The sequence below is a fragment of the Lissotriton vulgaris genome, chromosome 6 (genome assembly GCF_964263255.1).
Source record: "Lissotriton vulgaris chromosome 6, aLisVul1.2, whole genome shotgun sequence".
Taxonomy (NCBI): Eukaryota; Metazoa; Chordata; class Amphibia; order Caudata; family Salamandridae; genus Lissotriton; species Lissotriton vulgaris.
Genome location: NC_141694.1, coordinates 1,177,162,480 through 1,177,187,626, shown reverse-complemented (window position 1 = coordinate 1,177,187,626; position 25,147 = coordinate 1,177,162,480).

The following is a 25,147-nucleotide window of genomic DNA, read 5'->3' as shown; positions in this document are numbered from 1 at the left end:
TTTCAGGGAAGACGGGGTGCACTTGTCACAAATGGGCCAGGCATACTATTTAATGGAGATGAGAGATCTATTGGCGGATTTTTGGTGCGAGAATCTTTGGTGTTCCTTTATTATCCACTAAGGTCTGTGGCAGCATACATAATTTTTGTTTAAGGGGGGATCAGGAAAACTATATGGTTTTCCTGAGTGGCGTTTTTTTCTTAAGAGTTGGATGGTCTGGAATGGGCGTATCCTTCCCTCTGGGGTGGGGTGAGGGGGATTGGAAAGGTTGATTGGGATTTTGCATTTCATGGGGTATTTTTGATGAGAAGTCTTGTGGGGAATATTTGGTTGGATAGCAAAAAGTTTCCAGAGTAATGACAATGGGGTATTTGTTCTAAGAATGTTTATTGTAGCACGCTTCTAATTTATGTTGCCTGACCTAATAAAGTGACCTTTTAGGCTAAGTGCAAATATTTGGTGTGGTTGTTCTTATTGTGCGATGGGGTCCCAAGGGGATCGCGGCACGAGCCGCTGTCCCCTTGGGGAATTTCGTGGGGTGGAACAGTCCACACAGCGCATGAGTGCTCTAGGCAGGCGGGGGTCGGGGCTTAGCAGCGCGAGCAGAGCAGGCGGCGGTTGGGAAAAACAGTGGTTGTCTGTGAGGAGATTGGGAGGCTGTCATTTTTTGTGACCCATCCACCCTCCCTATTAGAAATACAATTTAAAAAAAACATCATGTTAGGTTGGGTAGCATTTTCCTAGTCCGCTGATTTTCCTTTTGGGGGCGTTTTTTCTTGGGGTTGGATGGTCTGGAGCGGGCTTATCCTTCCCTCCGGGGTGGGGGAGGGGGGGTTGGAAAGGTTGATTGGGATTGTGCATTTCATGTGGTATTTTTGATGAGAAGTCTTGTGGGGAATATTTGGGTGGATAGCAAAAAGTTTCAAGAGTAATGAAAATGGGGTATTTGTTCCAAGAATGTTTATTCTAGCAAGATTCTAATATATGTTGCCTGGCCTAATAAAGTAACCTTTTATGCTAAGTGCAAATATTTGGTGTGGTTGTTCTTATTGCTCGATTTTCTATGTGCACAAGTAGAAATGTTTGTAACAGGAGAAAAGAAGGAAAATGACGAAAGTCCGCACCGAGCGTGAGCTCCTGGTTAAACTCATCATCAAATATGGTGGTAGCAGTAATACAACAGAGGCAAGTCTGAGGCAGCGAGTGCATCAAAGAAAGTAACTTTATATCAAGGAAAGGAGCTCACATCCTGCTGGTCCATTCTCCCCTTCACCAGTGGTTCCCAACTCATAGAGTTGGAGTTAACAACCATGGAGAAAGAACTTAGAAGGAATGAATGAAGGGCTAATACAAACATGTTATTAAATGTCATAACACTCAGGCATGAGCCCCTAGAACAAGCACATATTTACACAGAGAAAAGACTAGTAAACGTCACACTACAGGTTGAGATGCTAAAACTAGAAAAGGCTGCTGTTTGCATGGAATTTGAAAATAGGGCATCCACTAAAGTGCAGGGTAGGTGATTGAGAGTATTCCTGCCTGGTTCCCCCTTCTGGATATCAAATAATACTGAATGGGTGTGATTTGCAATTACAACCATTCCAGCCATCAATCACACTTTTAGACTTTAAAAATGCCATCAAATATATATGTAGAAAGCCAAACTTTCAGAGTGCAGCCCACGTGTATGGCAAGTTTACCCTGTCAAATGACTGTTCAAATGGATGGCAAATGTTTTCCATGGGATGTCCAAAACAGCTGACATGATCAAGCAATGCCATAACAATATTTTTATGGTCTGAGGCATTCCTGTAGAAGACATAGCCTCGATATTCAGGATAGGTTAACTCTCTCAATAAACAGGGCAAATGATCATGGTACGTGCAGTCCACAATTAGCGCTCCCCTCAGTGTTGACTGTAGTGTTAAACCAAACTTTGGAGTCAACGCTGAGTGTGGTGTAACACTGCAGTCAACACTGAGGAAAGTGCAAATTGTGTACTTCGTGTACCATGATGCAAAGAAGCAAACTTTTCTGGGATGTGATGCAGTGTCTGGCAACACCCTTTCCCCTGCCCAAACTGATTTTCATGACCCCCTCTACCATGTATGTCCCTTTCCTAATGTTCCTTGTTTTGTAAAAATTGCATTCCATTCCATTAATTACACTTCATTCGGCCCGAGGTGGAGATGCCGGCCCAAGCCTGAGAGTACAGCTTGAGCCATTGTGTAGGGCTTGAGCCGGAGATTCCGGCCCGACTGCAGACATAAAGATATGATTTGTAAATGACCTCTGTGAATACCAAAAGTCACAAAGTGAGACTTTTGTCTCAGATTGCCTTTGGGAATCAGGCCTAAGGTGTGATATGTATGGGTAATCTAGTATCACCCTATGTGTTACTGGATCAGGTGTGACAACCTACAAACAGTGTCTGTTGTAAAGTGAATTATTGGTAGATGTAAGTATGCACCTACAACTAGTAGCAGGCTAGCAACGCAATGTAAGGTCCAGTCAAGGTCTCAATACATTAGCTCCTGGCTCAACCCTTAGAAGCTGGCTGCAACGAGGCAGGCTTTATTTAGGAGAGAGGCGTGCAAAGCATTTAAAAACGCCAACATATTAAATAAGTAAGACAAAACACACAATAAAAATCCACACCCAATTTATAAACATAGGAAATATTTTAATGATTAAAATGACACCATAATGACACAAATCCAATGTAGGGAACCAGAAAGATGATTTTTTAAAGAATAAACACAGTTTAGTGCTTAAAGACATATAGCACCAACGTGGGACATCTGGACGCGCTTCACAGGGACAAAGTCAATGTTTGGAGATGATCATGATGGAGCTCTATTTGGATACACTGCAGGAGGCCTCAGCCAAAATGTTACTTTCCCACTTAGAAACTTTTCTGGGGGATTTGTTTTCTCTTCATTGAGCAAGGTTCCTCTTCAGACCGGGATTCGAGTCAATGGCAGTGATTTGACTCAGTGCAAGGCCTCCATGAAATCCTGGAAGTCTTGAGCTCCGGAGCTTTCAGCGGGATGAACCTGAAATTCAGGTCGGGTCGCAGTTCGACCCCGGCGGCTTGACTGCAGTGTTATCGGCCAGCGGGGACCTGGCCTAACAGTTCAGGCTGGACTGTTCCTATGGGGAGAAGCGTCAAAACTGAAATGGCTTAGGGAGCAATAAAAAATGGATTTAGGCCCAGATCTCTGTATTGAGGTGAATGTTTGACATTGTTCAGAAATCTGTCCATCACCTCTTCTTTTTGCATTTATCAACCTGAGTGTGATGGGCATGCCCCGACGTGGGTCCCTTGTTCGATGTGTTACTGTATTCAAGCTAGCCTGGCTGATGACTGGTGATCCCCCTAAACTGGTCCTAGGATGCTTGTTTCTGGTCCTGGGAGGACCTGGCCTGACATTACAGGCTGGACTGTTCCCATGAGGAGAAGGGTCAGACTGATTTGCATATGGCTAAGTCCTAACTCGGGTGGCATAGTGAACAGAAAAATTATGGATTAAACCCATATCTCTTGACTTGGGATGAGTGGTTGAAAAGTTCCAGCACTCCGTCCATCATCTTGCTGTGTTTGCCATGTTCATTCGAAGTGGCCAAGGATATGCCCAGACTTGGGTCCCTTGCTCGCTGTGTCACTGTATTCAAGCTAGCATGGTTGAGCAGGGGTGATAACCCGAAACAATTCCCAGGATGCTTGTTCCTGGTCAAGGGAGGACATGGCCGGGCAGTTTGGGCTGGACTGTTCCCATAAGTTACCGGGTTAAGACTGATTTGCATATGACTGGGGCCTAACTGGGGGGCATAGTGAGAAAAAGAACAATTGATTAAACCCAGATCTCTTGACTGGCGGTGAGTGGTTGAAACGTTTCAGCACTTCGTCCATCCCCTTGTTAAGGTACCTACTACTCTTGCACATCACAAAGCCTCTACCTCAGCTCACTCACAAAGGGTTTGACACTAGTCTTTTGTGGTATCCATCAAGCTAGGGCCAGAGCAGGGAGGTAAGAAACTTCAAGCACCTCTGGAGGCGAAAGTCTCTAGAAACTTCTACTTCAAAGCTGGCACCAGGTATAAATATGGGACCCTAAGACCCAACCCTTCAGTACTCTCCTGCACCTGTAGATTCTACAAAAGAAGGATACCTTGCTTACCTGCTGCCAGAGGCCTACCCTACTTGCTGACATGGAAGACTGGACTTGCACCCTTCATCCGAGGCTGAAGTGACTCCAAGGGTCAGCTGACTAATATTCTGTTCTGATTTGCAGGGACATAACTATCTCCAGAGACTTCCTGCATCTTTCCAGCTGACCTGCTATCTAGATCTAGAACTGGACCTTTCTGATCCCTGCTGATTTCTACTTGAGTGAGTAACTGATCCCCAAGAGGTTCCCCTCAGGTCCTGGAACCTTGGTGTGGCATCAGAGAAGCACCTCTGAGAAATCCTGAAGCTTTGGGCTCTTGGAAACAGTGAACAGGCCTGTTCATGCTGCAATCTTGCTGCCTGTGCTGACCACCAATGCAAAGTATGATGAACACAGCTCTTAGCTGTACAGTGACTGCCAGTGATGATCTTTAATGTAAAGTGTGCACTTTGTGCTACAATACTATCAGGTCATGGTGACCGGCCACGCAAACCTCCAGGAATGACCGTCTGCGAAGCCCAACAGGATCTTCATGTTTCAGAGACGACCTTCCACAATGCTCTCATTGCCCCTTGCTGCCTCTTTCACCATGAACTGGGCTCTATGAGCTGATATTTGAAGCTAAGTCTTTCAGCAGGCCTTTATGCGTCTTGTGCTCCATCACGGTCAGCCTGAACTTGTGACTTTCATTCAGTCTCGCACGACCAGATAGCTTGGAGATGCGATTTGGGCTTTTAGGTGCTTGACTTACCTGAAATGTTTAAAATTGCATATCTTCATTTCTACTGATTAGAGTTTTGATGTTTTGGTCTCAAAATATTTATTAAACTTTAATAATGCTTTTTTAATCAGTGTGATTTTTTTCTTGTAATGTGTTTTCACTTTATTATTGTTTGTTTGCTGAATAAATACTATACACATTGCCTCAAAATTAAACCTGATGGCTTTTGTATGAAGGTACCTGAGATTTAAGCACAGATTAATTAAAGAATTGTGTGGTTCACCCTGACAGGATTTGTGGTTGCTGCTAGGAAAGGGTTTCACGCCCTCAACAATCTTTTACCACGTTCCGCATCCCCACGGCTGCCGCACTCACGCCGGACGCCAGCAGTCCAAAAGCCCTGAGATGCATCCTCCTCAACGTGCGCTCCCTGCATAGACATGCTATAGATATCTGGGACCTCCTCAACACCCTCTCTCCAGACGTTGTCTTCTTCGCGGAAACATGGACTAACGCCTCCTCCCCCGACATTGCGACAGCCATCCCTGACCGATACAAGATCCAGGGCAAGGACCGCCCAATCCACCCAGGAGGAGGACTCGCATTCATACACAAGAGCTCCCGCAGACTCTCCACCTTAAGTGTGAGTGACTCCCCTTCTACCATCGAACACCTCCATTTCCAGATCCAAACCAGCCCCAGAATGACCATACATGGCACCCTCGCCTACAGGCTCCCCGGAACTCAAACTTCATTCATGACTACTATCGCCGACCTCATCGTGCCCCATGCCATCGCCTCAATGGAGTACATACTCATCGACCCAATCTCCACCACCCTCCTGGACAACCTCGCCAACTTCGGACTGAAACAGCTCATCACCAACCCTACCCACAAGGCAGGACACACCCTGATCCCCATCTGCGCAGGGGGGAACAATATCCACTTTAGCCCCACCACACAACCCCCCTGTACGGACCACCACTGCGTACACTGCTCCTTCAACAACACCACTGCTCAAAAACCCACACCATGCCCACCACAAAGGAGCTGGAGCAAGGCACAGAGGGGTACCTCATCTCCACCCTCAACCACAATCCCCCTCCCGCCTCATCCGATGCCAACTCTGCAGCCAAAGAACTACACCAATGGATCACCAACTGAGCAGACAAGCTCGCCCCCCTCCGTAACCCCGACAGACAGTGCCCCATGAAGGCCATCTGGTACACCATGACCTCCAAGAAACCAGACGCACCTGCAGGCATCTTGAGAAGCAGTAAAGGAACAGCAAAACCACTAAAGACTAAACCACCCATAAGAACGTCATGACAGAATACCACCAACTCATTACATCCACCAAAATGACCTACAACTAGAACAAAATCTTCGCCAACTCCAGTAGCTCAAAAGAACTCTTCAGCATCGTCCAGGAATTCACCAACCCCCCTTCAAAGCCATGGACGTCACACCCTCCCAGGACCTTGGCAACAAGCTCGGCCCCTACTTCCATCTGAAAATCAAGGCCCTCTATGACAACTTCAGCAAACAGACTCCAGAAATCACCCCTTACCCCAGTGACGACCGCCAGCACTCCATCACCACCTGGACCCCGGTCACCACTGAAGATACCACCAGGACCATGAAGAGCATTTACTCAGGAGCCCCCATGGATCCCTGCCCACCGTACATCTTCCACAGAGCCGCCGTCACCATGGTGCCCGAGTTATGATGCACCATCAACGCCACCTTTGAATCTGGCACATTCCCTAATGACTGGAAATGCGCAGAAGTCAAGCCCCTCCTCAAAAACTCCCCTGCAGACCCTACGTACCTGAAAAACGATGATCCATCTCTCGCCTTTCCTTCAAGGCCAATGTCACTGAGAAGATCGTCAATACCCAGCTGACTAAATTCATCGAGGAGAAACCCATCCTCAACCTTTCCTAATCTGGATTCCGCAGCAACCACAGCACCAAAACCGCCCTCCTTGCTGCAACAGACAAAATCTGCATGCTCCTCGGCCAAGGTCACACCGTGCCCCTCATCATACTAGACCTCTTCGCAGCCGTTGACACAGTCTTCCACCGCACTCTCACAGCCAGACTCCACAACGCCGGCATACAAGGAACTGCCCTGAACTGGCTCCACTTCTTCCTCACCTGCAGAACCCAAAGGATCAGACTCCTGCCCTTCCTCTCCAAACCCACAGAGATTAACTGCAGAGTTTCCCAAGGATCCTCGCTCAGTTCCAAGCTCTTCAACATCTACATGGCCCCCCCTTGCCACCTTCGTCAGACAGCATTGATTCAGCATGGTATTCTACGCCGGCAACACCCAGCTCATCCTCTCAATCATGAAGGAAGCCAACACCACCTGACTCAGCTTCCAGGAAGGAAAGAAAGGTGTGCATCCTGGATGAGCAGCATCTGCCTGAAGCTCAACCCACACAAGACAGAAGTCCTTGTTCTCTGATCCACTCCCTCAGCCTGGGACAACACCTGGTGGCCCACTGCCCTCATCATACTCGATTCCTCCCTCTCCATGACCCGCCAAATCAATGCCTTCTCCTCCACCTGCTTCAACACCCTGCGCCTCGTTTGCAAGACCTTCAAATGGATGCCCCCGTATCCAGAAAGACCGTCACCGACGAACTAATAAAAAGTAGACTGCCCCCTATGCTGGAATCAACAAATCCCTGCTACTCAAACTCCAGACCATTCAGAACACCGCGGCCAGACTTGTCCTCGGCATCCTACGACATGAGCACATCACCCAACACCTGCGAGACCTCCACTGGCTCCCCCTCGAGAAGAGAGTAACTTTCAAGCTACTCACCCACGCCTACAAATCCCTCCACAACACCAGACCCAAATAACTCAACAAAGAGTTTCCTTCCACGTAACCTCCCCTCTGCTGACCTTGCCCTCGCAGAAACCCTGCGCATCCGCAGAACCAAAGCAGGTGGAAGAGCCTTCTATTACATCACGGCAAAGGCCTGGAACGAGCTCTCGATCAACATCAAATGCTCCCCCACCTGGCTCTTCGGCCGACCTGGAGCTGCACCCCACTCCCAGCACCTGATATTGAGCGCCGAAAAAAGAAAGCCACAACCAGCAGCCACCCACCACATGTCTGGCCGGAGGAGCGGACACCCCGAATCAACCCACAGGACCATTATGTGGTGAGAAGTGCCCATTTACCCGACTTTACAGCTCGTCATCGCCCCGACGTGCCTGACCCCAAAATGGAGGCGGTTCCACCGAGACTGCATTGCATAAGCACGCTATGAGCTCCTGCCTCCTACAAAGTGCCCAACTTCATTATCCCAGGAGGAACTCTTTTCATCAGGGCGCTTCCACCAAGCTCTGCCAAGCATAGGAGTGGCTGCCTCACTCACAGCGATTAGAGCCGACATGAACGCAATAAACACAGGTCTGGGAGTAGCCGAGCAACGTATTAGTGACGTGGAAGACCTGGCACGGCAATCAGCGACAAGGATCCAACTCCTAGAGAACACCACGGATGAACTCAAACGCCACAACGCTGAGTTAGAAGATAGAAACAGAAGAGGGAACATCAGAATTTTTGGCGTACCAGAGAACGCCGAAAAGGACGCAGATTCATGCGTGGCCTTCCAGGAAACATGGATACCTATGAATAACCAATATAGAATTCCCACACAGCCTTGAATTGGATAGGGCACATAGGATCCCCACCTTCGCTACTAAAAACTCCAAAGGCCCCAGACCGTTGACATGCAAACCGCTCAGATTTCAACACGTCGAGATGATCCTCCAATTCGCAAAGAAAAACCACTCCATCACGTTGGAAGGTCATAGAATCATCTTTACGCAGGACTTTTCAAAAGACACGGTAGCGATCCCTAAGGGTTTCCTGGAACTCCGAGACAAACTGAGATCCAAAAACATTGCCTTCTCCTTCGCAGGTCCTGCAAAATTCAGAATCATAGTAAATGGCCATCCAAGATTCTTCACGGACCCCAGAGCCCTTGCGGACCTACTCGAAGATCGACACGAACAAGAAATGGATCTATCGACCGGCCTCTCGAACAAAAGGAAAACGTGAACTCCAACTACTCATACAACACCATATTGACTGCCTGTAATCAACGCCAACTAGCTTTTGCCTGTTCCCAAACGGGCTTGAAATTAGTCTAGTGTCATGATCTCCAGTCTACACACTAATGTTAAACTTTAATAACTTAGCTTAAAATGTTTGTGTTACCATCCCACTACCGTCCGCTACTGCTAATTAATGACATACGCTTATATCCATCCATATGTCAGACCCTTATAGTGGGGCTTACTCATCCCCATATGTTTCTTTATTGGGTCGATTCCTGTTGGCCTACAATCAGACACCCATAGTGGCACTTACTCATCCCCAAAATGTTTGCTGTATTGGGCTGTTATATGTTTATTGATACTATCCTGTTTTGTATTTAGGGACTGTTACTAGCTAGTATCCTACTACTCCTAATCCACCTAGCATGGTACTGTCGTCGTACTCCCTATGTACGATTTTGGGGGGAGGGGGGGAAGGAAGAGACTGTGGGTGGATTTGGTAGGGGGGGGAAATGGAGTTAAAAGAGCTCAGAGAATAACAGATATTTTTATGTTTTGTACTGCCTTTTGCTTATGTTTATTTCTTACAGGTACGGCATCTACCTCTCACTGCATCCTCAAATCTTATTTAAATGCTGTACCCTACACCCTGTCCTTAGAGTTGCATCTCCTCACACTGACTTATGCAATCTAAACACAAAGATCCAGATCCTACACGACCGCCCAGTCGTCGTGGGCAATCCATGACACCCTACACCATTAGCGTCCGCTCGCCAATACACTATTCAGCGACAAAGACCCGCTCCGATGTCTAATACCAAATCACTAGCCGACGATCTTAACATAATCTCTCTTAATGTCAAGGGCCTCAACCATCCGGTAAAAAGGTGGAAAGTTTTTGAATATCTTGCCAAATCAAAGGGGGACATTATCTTACAGGAAAACAGGGTTGTCCCTCTTGCTTACTTAAGAAAAAGGGGGTAGTCCTTGCTTGTATAGTGCCACCATAACTCAAGAGATCTTAACAATTTAAGCCACTCATAACAGTTGTCACAAATTACAAAAACAATTCAGATAAAATATCTCAGTGATTTATTAAAAAAAAATTTTTTGTACAATGTCAAACATCAAATAACTGTGCCACAGTAGAAAATTAAAAAAGAGTGTCAGCATCATGCAGAAATGATGTACATCTCTATAGTATCCACATTACAAAATTTTAAAAACAGCAATAGATTTAAAACCAAGTTGTCGACGCAGCGTTTCGGTTCCTAAGTTGACACCTTCATCAGGACAGGGTTTAAAAAACGGACTCGTGTGGTCTTCGAGCCGTATCTTCCTCTAATTCAATTTGAGGGAAGCAGTCCTTAGTTCATCGCAGGACGTCACATGAAAATCAGGTGAATTATGACATTTCTGAAGGGATCTCCTTATGTCTTGATAGTTTCAAGGAGTTTTCGTTCTATGGAGGAGATTATCTTACTCCAGGAAACCAAATTGTCTGAGGAAGATTTACAGTTTCTGAACATACACTGGGCGTCACATATATTGAGCTCGCCAGCGACACACAAAAAAGGAGGTGTAATCACCTTACTAGTGAAAAAATCCAATCTGACACTAGTTTCACACTCTCACGACAAAGAGGGAAGGCTATCCATAACTCACCTACTAAGGGAAGATGATCCCATACATGTAATAAATATCTACCGCCCAAACGCTGATGATCCGGAATTCTGGGACTCAGTCTCTCGTTCAATAGAACCCATCCCTCAAGACGACTTACTGATAGCGGGGGGCGACTTTAACCTCCCCCGGACCCGATATTAGACAGACAATCCAAATGCACATTCCACCCCTCCCACTCGCACGAAGCCCTCCTTCGCCTTTGTGACAGATATTGTCTAAAAGACTCCTGGCGCCTTCAAAATCCAGACGGAAGGGACTACACTTTCTATTCCGCCCCACATAAATCATACTCACGCATTGACTTTATCCTGATCTCGAGCCCCTTCACACACCTGATAGAGGAAACTGAAATAGCCCCTAAATTAATTTCTGATCACGTCTGTATTCGCACCAAGCTTGCAGGATCCAAATCGATCCTTCCCCCCTGAAGATGGCGCTTCAATTGTGAAACCTTATCCGATCCCGCAAACAAATTGCTAATAGCAAACGCCATTGACGAATATCTAATCTTAAACAACACCCAAGATATTTCACCCAACACCCTATGGGACGCACTCAAAGCCACAATCCGAGGGGTCATTATCAATATCAGAGCCAAAGCTAACAAAGCCCTAAATAAAGAACTAGAGGCGTTAGAACAACAGATTGGAACCTTAGAATCCCAACATAAATCCAACCCACTCGACACTAAAGCACCAGACTTACTAACCAAAAAGAAATACGAATTCAATACCATTACCAGTAAGAGAGCGGGGGTGTGGATTAACCGATTCAAGGCCCTAAAACTTTGTGAGGGTAATAAAGCAGGTCATCTCCTTGCTTCCTATCTTAAGCACAAACAGAAGTTATCCACCATATCCTCCATAAAAGACTCCAGAAACAACACACACACAAAACAATCTAATATCCTTGACACATTTAAAACATTTTACGAAGACCTCTATAATAACGACAAACCATTGGATGTGACAGCCTGTACTGATTACCTTGAATCACTCCATCTCCCCAAACTATCAGAAATAGATAAGACTCAATTAGGTTCCCCCATCACAAGCACAGTGATCACGGCAGCAATCAAAACACTGAAGAACAATAAGGCCCCCGGACCGGACGGTTTCTCGGCGTCATTCTATAAGGCCTTCACAGACCAACTCAACCCCCCGCTCCTAACCCTTTTCAACTCCACAGCATCCAGTGGAAGTATTTCCCCATCGATGAGCAAAGCTACGATCATAGTTATCCCCAAAGAAGGGAAAGACCCTCTCCTCACCAAAAACTACCGCCCCATTTCTTTGATAAACCTTGACTGCAAGATCTACGCAAAAATCTTAGCGAACAGATTCAATTCCGTCCTCCCTAAATTAATTACCCCACGCAGGTTGGTTTCCTAAAACATCGGATGTCAAACGGCAATACAAGACTTCTGTGCCACCTTCTGGAGAAAGCAAAGGCCTCTTCCTCTCCAATGGTAGCGATAACCTTGGACGCGGAAAAAGCCTTCGATAAGGTCTCATGGTCTTTTCTCCGGCATTGCATGCACGCCTTCAACCTCGGCGACTCTGTTGCCAGAATGGTGATGGCCCTATACTCCGCCCCGTCTGCCAGAATAGCTATAAACGGTACCCTTTCCAACCCATTCCGACTTTACCAGGGAACCAGACAAGGTTGTCCACTTTCCCCAGCGCTTTTCCTCCTAGCCCTTGAACCCCTCCTAACGGACATCAAAAACAACAAAGACATAGCAGGTGTTTCCTTCGGGGACACACGAGTAAAGTTGGCAGCGTATGCTGATGACATCTTAATCGCAACAGAAGACCCTACAAATTCCATTGCTGGGCTCATGTCCTCAATTGACAAATACTCCTCCCTATCTGGCTATAAACTAAATAGGGATAAATCCGAAGTCAAACCCCTAAACATCCATACCACTAGAGAAGTTTTAGGTAACTCAGGTCTAACTTGGCAAACTGATGTGATTAAATATTTGGGGATAGAATTTACTGATGACCTCTTAAGCACCCTCAGACACAACGAGACCACGACCCTTGCCAAAATCAAACGTTTGCTTGACGGTTAGTCCCCCCGTTCCATCACATGGTGGGGTCGAATAGAAACCATAAAAATGATGATATCTCCTTTAGTTAACAACCTCAGCACAATGCTTCCACTTATCCTTTCCAAAGACTTCCATAGTAAATTAGATAAGCTGATTTCTTCCTTTTTCTGGCAGGGCCTACCCGGAATTTAAGATCTTCCGGCACGATGTTGTTCGAACTTCCTCGAGTCAAGAGGGCCAGGATGGGTGGCTGCTCATTCAGATATTTGGCCCCTAAACAGTGGAACGAACTCCCGCTACATCTTCGCATGGAACCTTCGGAAACTAGATTACGGGGTAAACTTAAGACATTCCTGTTTCCCATTATGTAACTTTTCCCTCCATTGGCTCTACTATCATCTGCCTCTTGAAATCTTAGCAGCAATTAGCGCGGGGACACACTGTCTTCTGTGTAACCAGGCGCTCAATAAATGGTTTATTATTATTATTATTATTAGGGCAAGAAAGCCAGAATTAGTTTGAAAAAACTACGATTAGATAAAAGCCTGGGGGAGTCAACTTGGCGGATTTCAAGCTATATCAAACTGCCTTTTTGGCAAAACAAGGCTCATACTGGATAACCCTGCAGACAGACTACACCCCGGTGTGGCTATCCGTGGAAAGATCCATCATCCATGGCCTCGACCCCTCCGCCCTGCTCACCATCAAACTTCGACCCAACTTAGGCTCGGGCCCTATCTTTAAGAACACCAAAACGGCTCTACTTCAAGTCAGCAAACACTTACCACATCAATTCCAGAAATCGAATTGGGAGTCACTTTGGCACAACAACGCATTAACATATAAAGGGAAACCACTACACTACATTCCTTGGATAGCAAAGGGTATACATTTTCCCCACCAACTCTATGACGGGGCGTCGCCACTCTCCTTCAGTGAAATACAGAACAGATTCCACCTCCATCACATAGAATTCTACAACTTTTTACATATCAAAGTAGCACTCGCAAAAGCGGACCTGAAAGATGTCACCCCCTCCCTCCCTGGATTCCTCACTTCACTAAACAAACTTGGCCATCAAGTATCAAGAATGTACAAACTAATTCGACCAAAATCATCCACCCTAACCAAACCACTCCAGCTCTTTGGGATTCTTTCTCAGCCACACCAACTTCAGAATCAAAGTGGGCCAGAACCTGGGAATCCACCACACGCCACAAAATAAGCCCCACACTCTCAAAAACCAAATTCTGGCTACTCCACAAAGCCTTCTGGACACCTAAGAGGCTTTTCTTACACAACATCAGGGATGATGACACCTGCTGGAACTGCAAAGAAGAGGGGGGGACCTCGAACACTTAATATTCAAATGCCCATGCGTCACCTCCTATTGGGACAGAGTCTTTGATCTCATTTCAAAAGCCCTACACATCTCGCTCCCGAGAGAATTTTCAACGCTCGTCCTGGGATTTGCCAAAGCCGCCACACTCAATGATAACGATAAAGCCCTACTCGACCTACTGCTGACGGCGGCGGTTAAAATAATACTGAATAATTGGAAAGACACGAACAAGGCATCTTTCCCCCATTGGCTTAACTGGATCACCAACCTAAGAGGAGCCGACAACATAGCCCTCGCCTCTACCCCTTGGCGTCCCCCACACAGAAAACTCTGGTCCTCACTAGATGACTACTTCGACTTACACAAACCACCTTGACTACACAATGGAATTGCGACCCTCCTGTACAACCACCCACCCAACCCCACTCAAGCCTATCCTTGGTACGATAAAGCTAATAAACATGTTGCTGTGTTAATAGTGATACAATACGACTCTGTACACTTTCCTTCATATCAGTGACTGGATGCAACTCTCCTACGTATACTTCATATGTATTATCCATATGTCAACTTCTTTTATTTATTTGATTTGTATACCCCTAACGTGTATATTTTCAAATGTTTTACTTTCAATGCTCCTTTACCCTTATCCCCCTTTTTTTCATTTATCTGTAAAACGTGTATACAGCTGTTCATCTCTTAAACTCCTACTAAAAACTTTTGAACTTGAAAAAAAAACAAACTAATAAATGTGTGCGATATGTATGTTACTGTGGGAAACAAGCTGTATAGTTCAGAGCCCATATCACAGGTTTTTCTACCATTCAGAGCATGCAGTCTGGTTCCAATATCACATCTCCAGTATCAAATAGGTCAACCACTTGGGTTGCACACCCTACGAAAAGCATTAATGTAAGGACAGAGGGGCATATTACCAAGGGCCTTATCGCCGCTTTAGCGGGAATTTTTCCCGCTAAAGCGGCGATAATTTTATCGCCCTATTACCTAGCTGTCGCTAACACCAGTTAGCGACAGCTTTAAGGAGATAGCGATCATCTTGGGGCCCACTTTGCATGTCAGCGATAATTATCGCTAATGACATGCAAAGTGGGTGTGCCAAGATGTTAGCGACTGGAAATGAATTTCGGCGTTTGTGAACCCATTTGAGCTTCATACATCTGGCCCTAAGTTATTAACTTTCTCAAGCCGGCAGTTATTAATTTCACGTGCACTATTTGGATGCATTAGTGCAAACAAATCTTCGAACAAATTCAAATTGTTTGATTTGCTTATCGACAAAGGGAAGGGTAAAAACTTCATAGTTTTCCAATACAAATACATTAAATCTTTAATTACATTTCCTTAGCGAGGATACATTAAATTAGCTTCTGCTACAGGCCGCTGACGCAGTTCTAGCCAGACCAAAAGTGTCATAGGAGAAAAGACAGGAAAGCAGAGGATTTGGAGGATGGTCAATTTTTAGCTGAAAGTTGTTAAACATCCTTGCGACGGTCTAAGAGTTGGCTAATGTATGTCCTGACACATAGGTTATGCCTTATTCTTTGCAGTCTGTCTCGGAGAGGCCTGTGGAACTGAATTGTGGAATGCAAACCACAAAGGACTATGACATAATTTGAGGCAACATATAGATTTGATGGGTATGGTGATTATTTAGGACTGGTCAGAGGTTCCCTTTCCTAGGGCCCACCTAGAACTACCTATTTCATCATTGCCCAATCCTACCCCCTTGAATTATTTTGCTGCAAAAGGTTGGCATAGGACCTGCAAATAGTACGTTTTCTGAGCTTAGCTTCCAGGGATAATATGGCCTGTGTACACTGCATAACGTTTTTGAGAATGCTGCAGACATTTGCACATTAATGCTATGACATTTAAAGGGTAACCAGAATTGAAAGGAAGCTGCTGAGTCCAGTGGTGGCTCCTCCGACAAGGTGGAGGACTGTTGCTCCACTGAACAAAAGAAAAAGTAAAATGATAATAACATATCCTTGTTATCGTTTTAGTTTTCCAATGGCACTCAGTGACTCTCGGGCAGGGATGGCTAGAGCAGGGAGAGGAGTCATTTACTTCTGAAGTGTGCATGACTGCTTGGCCGACCTTCTTGGGCCGGCAAAACAGTCCTGCGCAATTTGCATCTACATCACTAGGCTTGCTTTACACAGCCTGGTGAGGAACATGCAAAGCCTCCCAGTCGTCATCTGAGCATCGAACCATGGCGCTCTGATCAAATGCTGCATTGTGATTAGCTATGGGGAACCTGGGAGCCAGGTGTTTCCAGAAGCCGTCCGGGACTGCAGGAAAAAGGAGAGGTGGCGTCAGGCTGCTAAGGTAAGTGTTTTTTTTGTCTTTTTCTTTTTTCGTTTTACTATGATCATAATGATCCCTTCTTTCTCCCACCCGTTTACTCTCTCTTTTTCTTCATTCTATCCGTTTTCAACTCTTCCTACACTATGGCCACAACTTTCTTTTTTCTCAGTCATGTTTTTGATCCATGTACTTCTATTGCATATATACCCGACTGCTTCTCTCTCTGCCTGAATCATAATACCTTTATCCCTGCCTAGTATATATAGCTATAAACTAGGAACTCTAATCTGTCATCTAACCTTCCTACCATTGTAACTCTTACTATACCCCCATTCCACTGTCGCCTATACTTGATACCACTACCCCTACTCTACAACATTTACCTATAACTATACCTGGTGTTCATTGCCTCTCTCAGTACTTACACCCTAAAGTATATCCTCATACCTCTGCCACTACCCTAGCACATCACCCCTTGCCTATATCTCAATATCTCTATGCCTAACTATAACACATTACCTCGACGTTGCCTGTACCCTAATACCCTTACATTACCAAACCCGTTACACCTGCCCCAAAATATATAATTGCAGCTCCAACCCAGCCGATGTCTTAGTATCTCTGCACCCGGCTATACGAATGTACTTCTCCCCACCTATAACCCTGTACATCTAGCTCTGCCTGTAAAACAGTAACACTACAATTACCTATACCCTAGTATCGTTAATGCTACATATACTCTAGTACTTCAGCTCCGATCTATACCCTAACTTTTCTCCCCTTCCCCTGTCTCTTAAACCCCTTTCCACTTTTTCTCTCTTTATCTGTATTTTTTATCTCTTTTCTTATTGAATTCTTCAAATCTTTTGAGGAAAGGGCTTTTCCTCGTTCTGGAAATTTACCAAAATGAAGCTTTACCGAACTATGAGGCATATTATCAAGAAAGCTCGATACATTATCGCCGCTTTTATCGGCAGGAAACTGCCGATAAAGCGGCGATAATGGGCTTGATAATATGCTGTATGGAATTCCAATCCAGGCCCATGTCTTCACATCTAACATGGGCTTCGATTAGAATTCCATAGAGCATATTATCAAGCCAATTTTCGCCGCTTTATCAGCAGTTTCCTGCCGATAAAAGTGGAGATAATGACTTGGTATCGAAGCCGAGTTTCCGCAGCTGTTGTTGTTTTCGTGGAGAAAGCGCGGACGCTTTCCTTCCCGCTAGGATTCCGCCAAAGCTCTGTCCTTGTCCCAGACGGCATCCGAATAGGTTCTCCAGCAAAGTCGGCTTCGTGGACGCTTTCTTTCCCGCGAGGAGCCGGCTCATTCCTCATTGTCGTTTTCAGTTCAGCAGGGAAAGCGGATGCTTTCCTTCCCGCCATCGGAATCATTATTTAAAAACACTCGCGGTCAACGCCCCGGCACTTATTTTCTGAGAAGGAAATATTATCTGCAGTGCCAAATTACGCGGCCATTACCTCCTGACCTGCAAAGAGGTTAGTTGCAGGAAAAAACAGGGTAATTTCAGAAACTCACCGAGGTAAGGTGCGCTTTCCATTTATATACGTGCTGAGCCAGAAACATTTATTTCCAGTTCTTTTGCGTACTGGCCAGAAAGTCAGTCCTTAGTAAACTATTATTTACAAGTACTTCATTGGGCATAGGTGGGCAATAGTCCTGAGATGTGAACTCTAGCCTACACCTCTGCATTACCATTTGCTGTGTTTCTAACAGCTCTTTCAAACTTTGACCAGGATATTTGTGCTGTGGATGTCATATGAGGATTCTTCAGTTTGTGTGGCATAGTTTTGATCTTCAGCCGGAAATGATATCAACCCATGGATTAGCATTGCTGGGTTTGTTGTAAGTGCAATTTTGGTGTTGTTTCTGATATTTGGAGGACTAAGAGATTGAGGAGGCTTTTGCTGTGCTGTTTCCGGAGGCGGAGCTAGTGGTTCGAGCAGCAGCTGTGTGTTGTGCGGTGAGCGCGGGGTGTGTGGCGTCCTCGCTGCAGTTTCACCCGCGGGTTTCCTGTATTCCGTATCGCGTCTTGGCTCGGGGCTCGGTGGGTGGAGGACGGAGCCCGGTGTCCTTGTCGGCACGGTCGGCTCAACCAGAGCGAGCCCGCAAGCCGGCGAAAACGCATGCTCGCAAGCCCGCAAGCCCGCAAGCCCAGCAAGCCCAGCAAGCCCACCAGTGAGGCCCGCCAGGGAGGCCAGTGAGGTCAGTGAGGAGAGGAGGCAAGGAGGCAAGGAACCGAAGTCCGGTGCCCGTGCCTGACGCGGGGCACGCGTTTGGCTTCAGGTAGTCAAGCATGTGGCTTCAGGTAGTCAAGCCAAGGGGCAGAAAAGTAAGACGCGGCGGTGGAGGCGGCAGCGGCATCTGGAGTCAAGAGTCAAGAGAGCGAGAGAGCGAGGTGAGCAAGGCGGGCGAGGCGGTCGGGGGTTGTTCGTGTTGTTCGCGTTCACCCCTTGCCTGCCGCCGTATATCTGTGCCGTGCGACTCACTTGGACCCCAGGAACATTCTCCGTGGTTCCCCGTGGTTTCCCGTGGTCTCCAGTGGTCTCCAGTGGTGGGTCTTTTATCAGCTCGGGGTCCTGGTCCGGGACTTGTGTGGACGCATGCCGTGCCCTATCATATTGCAAGGACATTGGAGATAGTACTTGAAAAATATTTGAATAATCCAGATAAATTTCTATATAGTCCCTGAACAGCCCCTTGTTCGATGCAAGCAGTGCGTACAGTGTGTACAGTGCATACAGTGTGAACTGGTAATAAATATCACAGCAAGCACACAATCCTTATACCTGCTGAGAAGAAAAAAGAGTAGTACCTGGTCTTGCTCTATTCCATAAACTTTGCCATCAATCCGCAGAGTCTACTACGGTTACCACGCCACCATATCCCCAGTTGCCAGACGGGGGTCGGCGTGCGGCTCTGATTGGGCCACTTTTGTGTCGCCCAGGCCTCGGGCAAGGTGGTATGTGAATAGCCATGGGGTATCTGCGAGGCAACTGAGGAGTACTTGAGGCAGAGTCAACTCTTCCAACTCTTCCAAGATTGCGTTTTATATTCATTCATCCTCATAGGTATTGTCATCTGCTTCCATCTTCTTGTTAACAGCTGGAGGAGCAACAAGTCTAAGTGGCCTTAAATCACTGGGGCAATGGTAATGTCTGTTAGGCGACTGTGCTCATAGTCAAAAGTAAAATCAGCAGAAACTCTAGTAACCATCAATCAGAGTGTCAAGAACTCCCTGAGTCCCTTAAAACCTCAGAAAACTATCTGTCGACGCAGAAGTGGTGCACATCTGACACTATTAAAATCATATCCATCAGTAAAGTCAATGTTTACCAAAAAGGGAAGAAGTTCCAAGTATGGAACAGGACTAAGAAATAGAGATGAAGGAAAGGAGGGGAATTTATCAGAGGTCTCAAAGGAATCCGAAATAATAGCTAAGAATGGAGTGGAGAGTCATTCAATAAGACCAGAGGTGCTTTTCCCCGTTGTAACAATACTAAAGATAAATGGAGATGAATGCAATGTAGTACCCCCCTTAACATTAAGAAGAACAGATCTGCAGCAAGTAGAAAGGGAGGATAATTATTCGGAAATGGAGATGGAGATGGCCCTAGCCAGGCCCGAAGTAGTGGGTTCTCCTCAAGGTAAGGGCAGCGAAAGAAAGGAACTTAGTCCAATTTCTCCACTAGCAGATCTGATATTCCTTTTTGAAACGGCAAAAGACAATGTTAGCGTGTCTCAGAAGTTCATGTCGGACTGCTCATTAGTAAAAGTAAGTGATCTCACTCCTAAAATGCAACGGCAGAAGGAATGCAGCCTACTCAATGGGCACGCGAAAATAGAGGATTTATTCTTCCGGACATTGCCATCCCATTAGAAAAGAATGCTGATCGAGTGAAGCAGCTAGAAAAATTGGATGCTCAAGGTTTAGACTCAGAGACTCAATCTAACAAAGAAGTATTGACATCTCGAGCAGGAATTCACTCACACACGCCTATCATGTATAGTAGCACTCCTACTAAATTATCTTTGGTTTCGGACTCACATGATTTTTCAGGTGATGAACTATCAATGTCATGCGATAAAAGGGTAAGGAATTCCCTGTATTCATTGGGCGCAAATGAGAATGCAGGGGCAGATGGATTATTGAATATGTTTCTCAAATTGGAAAAAATCCTATCCGCAATTTTGTCTCTTTTGGAGAAAAGTACTTCTAACTCCGATCATATACTCAAAGTCCTCACGCCCATTTTAGGAGGGGTTTTAGATCTTAAACAGCATAGACAACCATGCGCGAAATGTGCTTCCCCTATATTCAGTAAAGCATGTCAAACGCATAATGTAATACATAATGCTGATAAAGTCTCTGGGATAGGGGAGCCAAAAGAACTGCTGGTACTGTTACTGTTAACACATACGTTTATTTAGACCATAGTCTATAAACCATACATAGAACAATGGATCGCGTATCGTGATAAGACATTTAAAACCACAATTCATTTTACATATTACAGCACTTGTAAAACCATACGCATACAATATTAAAAAACAGAGTTCATTTTATACAATTACAACACTTATGAGGGCCATATACATAAAATTGGGATACTCTATAAATTCAAACTCTCCCATTCTCCTTTGTTGTCTCCATTACATATTCTCGTATTGCTTTCAGAAATTTCCCCAACGCAATTGTAGTATCCAAAGAAGACATTTCTGTAAGGAGGCCAATAGCCTCAGCCCGTGAGAACACCTCATTTTTAAAAAAAATTGGACGTAAATTTTTTTTCCGAATTGCTAAAATACATGTACAATCACACAATATATATAAAATATTATTCCTTACACCTAGACCACATTTGCAAGTTCCATCCGGATGGATCAGGGCCACACTTATTTTTCTTTCAATCTTCCATGGATTTAGTCCCACCCGAATCTTCAAAATTTCATTTCTTAGCCATCTACTAGGCAATAAATCCAGGTATGGGTACCGAACCTTCTTTTCCCACTCATTTTTTTACCCAATTCACTGATTTTTTTAGCCTTAGATAGTCCATATCTTTTGATCTAGAGTAATCAAGCCCTTGGTCTCTAAGCATCTTTTTCGTACACGCTATATTTAACAGTGGTTGGGAAAGGCTCAATTTCAAGTACCGTCTGGAGGGTTTTCTTCACATCTCGCGCCCAGCGTAAGCTGCTTACTCGAATTTCCTCTCTACACCAGATTGAAACCTTCTCATCGCCACCAGTCTCCAGTCGGTTCCAAAATCTTATTAGAGACAATTGGGACTTTACCTCCCATGATGTTAAACCCACCTCCATTCTAATTGCTTGAATCATGGAGCTATTTGGTAAGGACAACAACATCTTCACAATTTTTCCTTCTTCCCGATCCCACCCATTTTTACCACTCAGAAAAAGCACCTCAGTTCCATAAAGCACTTGTGGGGGGATCATTGCTTCAAAAGCCTTCAAAAGCAGTCTGTGTGACATATCGCCATAATCTTTGTTAAATGTTTTCAGCCCACAGACAGACGAATAGGCCTTTGCCTTCTGTGCCTCCAAGTGGGTATTCCACTTTAATGCGCCATTAAACCAGAGGCCTAAATATTTATATTCATTTACTATGTCTAATTTATCCTGTCCTAAAAACCAATTAAAATTGTTTACCCTCTTTCCAAAACATAGGATCTTAGTTTTTTCCATATTCACTGTTAAGAGCTTTTTATCACAGTACTTATTGAACACGTTTAGCTTCCTTTGTAGGCCCATTTCTGTTTGATCCAAAATCACAAGATCATCAGCGTACAAGAGACATGACACTTTATTATTATTCATACGAGGGCTCGCACTCTTTTCAATTTCCAAAGTCGCTGGGAGGTCTGCCAAAAAGATTGAGAAAAGCAAGGGTGCCAAAACGCACCCTTGTCTCAAGCCATTTTTTATTGGAATTTTTTGGGTTAGGGAACCCTTTATATCTCTAATGACCTGTGCCCAGTTACCACTATGAAGTTCTTTCAAGATGTTCAATAGTCCCTGTGGTATTCCATAATTTTCCAGTATCTCCCAAAGGCTATTTCGGTCTACTGTGTCAAACGCCGCTCGGAAATCGACGAAACAGCAAAATAATTTGCCATTTTGTTCCATCGATTTCCTAGCCAGGGCCCACAATGCAAAACAATGATCTATCGTAGAGTGGCCTTCTTTGAAGCCCCCTTGCTCAACCGGGATGATAGAACTTTGTTCTACCCAGACTTTTAACTTACTAAGGACTATTTTAGAGAAAATTTTTTCTCCTATATCTAATAGGTTGATTAGCCTATAATTCTTTGGGGCATATGCATCCCCTTTCTTGTGTAGCGGTCTTATTATAGCTCCCTTCCAATTTGGGGGCATAATCCCTTGTTCTAAAATTATAGTAAACATTTTTGCGTAGAATTCCGCCCACCAAGTCTGATTTGAATTTAGTATCAGGGCTGGTAGGTTATCTGGGCCCGCAGCCTGCTGGTAGACTTTGAAAGTTCGACACCGGTAAGAAATTCATTCTCAAGCCCGTCCCAAGTTAACCTTAATGATTCTGTAAAGGTTCTGAATTTGGGGGAAAAGTTAAATGTAAGTGTCTCCCCAGTTATAGACACAGTGCGTGTTTTTCCAATTTTTAATATGTGTAAGTCAAAAAAAGCTAAGCCTCAACAACCAGATGAAATAATTAACATCTTAGAGAGTTCTGCTGTGGGGGAAGTCTCAATAGTAAGAAAGGGAACCACTAAAAACGGTTGTAGGAGGAAAAAGAAGATGAAAAATCGCCGGTTCCCAAAATGCAAACAGAGAAAGCTGCGGTTCCAACCAGCAAATGAAAAGGAAAACACTTACATAGCCCTTGTTGACGAAAAGATTACAATGTCTGTGGGGCAACTGAAAATGAGTATGAGTTTGAATCATGAGCAGGACCTTGCCCTTCAGCAGAATAGTTCGATTGTGTGGCCGAACACCAATCTGAATAATGATGGGGAGGGTGAAGGCAGGTTAAGAAGGGGCTCTAACTTGCATAGTAGCACAGGAATTAAAGAGGCTAATTTAAAAAACTCTGTAACATTCCGGAGAGTAGAACTAAGTGGTGCCGCACATGAGTCAATTGGTCCTGCCTTGTCATCAACGAATTCAGAACTAAGTAAAAGTGGGGGAGTTAGTCAGAGAATGAATATAGCGGTTAATAATAATAAAGGGGGGAATTTAAATGACGATCTCCCCAGAAGCCTGCAAGATACCAATCTAATTAGGCTTTCTGAGACAGGATCTGGGCAAGTGAATAAAACTTTAACTTTTATCCCTCTTTTTGATGCTGAGTTAATGACATTGAATAGAAGCGCCCTCCTTAAAATTATATCTGAAATAGATGATCTAAAGTTAATTACCAGTAATGATATTGAACTGGTCCATTTAGATTGGAGGTACAAACCATATGTAACTAAAGCCATTTTTACATCAGGGGCAGTGTATTCGCTCGTCTTAGCAAATGTGGACGGCTTCAGGAAAAGAGGAATAGATGTTCTTATTAGTACGGTACCACATGGTGCCCCGCCCAAAAGCCTCGAAATACCTTATCATCGGCAAGGGAAAGGATTCATTGAACATGAGGGCGAGATACTCGGGTGCAATGGGACTGGATGATGTCCCTGTAGCTATAATAAAAATGGTTTGTGGCGATTGGGCAAAAGTATTACAACCTCTGTTTGTCCATTGCTACAACTTCGGGGACATCCCTTACTCCTGGAAGGGAAGCATAATAGTCCCGCTATATAAGAAGGGCCCTAAAAACTCACCGGCAAGTTTTAGGCAAATTTCCCTTCTAGATGCAACGGGAGAATTGTTCGCAAAAAGTATCATTGGTCACTTACAAGAGTGGGTATTTTGAAATAATTTAATTCCCCTTGAACAATCAGGGTTCAGGAAGAATAGTGGCACTCTAGATAATATCTCTGTTCTGCAAACCCTAATTGATAAATATCCTGTGGGTCGGAGGACTCCGTTGTATACAGCATTTAGTGATTTCTCCACAGCGTTTCGATAGGGTAGACCGGGAGACGCTGTGGAGGAAATTGATCACTATGGGGATCCCAGGGAACCTGCTAAGAGTAATAATTGCTCTCCACTCTTAAACATAGACCCAAGTTTTGTTAGGGGGGACTCAAGTCCTTTCAAAGAAAATTTCTACTAATAACGGGTTGAAGCAGGGGTGCCTATTTGCCCCTTTGCTCTTCTCAATCTACATAAATGACCTACCGAGTCGGATAGGGGAGAGCAAAGGGGATCCTCCACAAGTGGGTGACCTAAAAATAAGTTGTTTGTTGTACGTGGATGACGCAATAATAATGGACTTAACCCCAATTGGGCTGCAGAGACGACTTACGGAATTGGTTAGGTACACTAAGGAATACTTTTTAAAAATACATGTTTCAAAGAGTAAAGTGAGGATTTTTAGTTATAATGGCTGTAAGGTTTGATCAAATCTGAAATGGTTTTTAGGAGATGAAATAATGGAAATAGTAAAATGTTACCCTTACTTAGGAAAATTCTTCACAAATAGGTGTTCTGTAACAGACATATGGACCACTGCAAAAGTAAAGCTATCTCACAAGCCTCTGCAATTAATCGCTTGTACTTGCAATGCGGGAAAAGACACTTTTCGCATACTATTGTAGTATATAAAATAAAGATCCCCCTGACCTT